Genomic DNA, 734 nt, shown 5'->3' with positions numbered 1-734 from the left:
ATTTCCGTTTTTTTTTTTTTTTTTGTCAAAATGATGGATCGCCCTCAGCAGCCCAGGTGCTGTTTTAGAAGCCACCTGACTGCACCAGCCATCCCATCCCTCGCCTCCCCCCCACCGCAGCCCAGCCGAGCCCCTGGATTCCTCCCTTGTCTCCCAGCTTCTGCTGGCAGAGACAAATTGCAGCACTGGGGAGGGGGTCCCTAACGAACGTATTTGTAGGGTTCTGATAATTAGCAAAGGGCAGGCAGCTGCCTGGGCCAGCATTGGCCCCCACCTCCCTCCCGCAGCTGCCCACAGGGGTCACCCTGCAGGCGAGCAGCGTTCTGGGGGGTCATCTGCACCCAGGGCCCCTTCACCCAGCACCCTTCAGCTGGGCTGCGATGCCATGAGACCCCCAGAGCCAGGGGGTAAAGCTGTTTGGAGAGAGCCCTCGAAATGCCAAACGTGTCACCCGAGTGATGAACACCCCCTGAGGAGATCTGCCAGGCCCAGGGGAGTTCGCTAAGACAGACATGAAGTGAATATTTCTTGTGATAGATGATTTAGAAGTAGATCTGCCTTGAAAAGTAGTGCAAGAGGCGAGAAGGTTGCCTGAGCTAAGAGAGACGTTTGAGCTGATGGATGGTCGGAGGAATCCTCCTCCCTGCTCCTCACAGAGCCCTGGGCAGAAAGGAAGTGAAGACAAGTCCTTTGGGCTTCCCACCCCCCTGTGCAGCCAAGCCCCACAGTCGGGA

The 734-nt window shown here is 57.1% G+C and overlaps 1 protein-coding gene across 1 annotated transcript in view; it reads right to left on the bottom strand.

Annotated features, from left to right (window-relative positions):
* Nucleotides 1–734, bottom strand: part of LOC104498540 (GDNF family receptor alpha-2) — a gene marked incomplete at its 5' end in the record, with an annotated part of 4,527 nt that overhangs the window by 1,076 nt on the left and 2,717 nt on the right. The gene's annotated exons all lie outside the window — the stretch shown is intronic.

This window comes from Buceros rhinoceros, unplaced genomic scaffold (assembly GCF_000710305.1).
Source record: "Buceros rhinoceros silvestris isolate BGI_N320 unplaced genomic scaffold, ASM71030v1 scaffold13688, whole genome shotgun sequence".
NCBI lineage: Eukaryota > Metazoa > Chordata > Aves > Bucerotiformes > Bucerotidae > Buceros > Buceros rhinoceros.
Note: the sequence above shows the minus strand (reverse complement) of the source record. Positions and strands in the feature narration are given on the sequence as shown.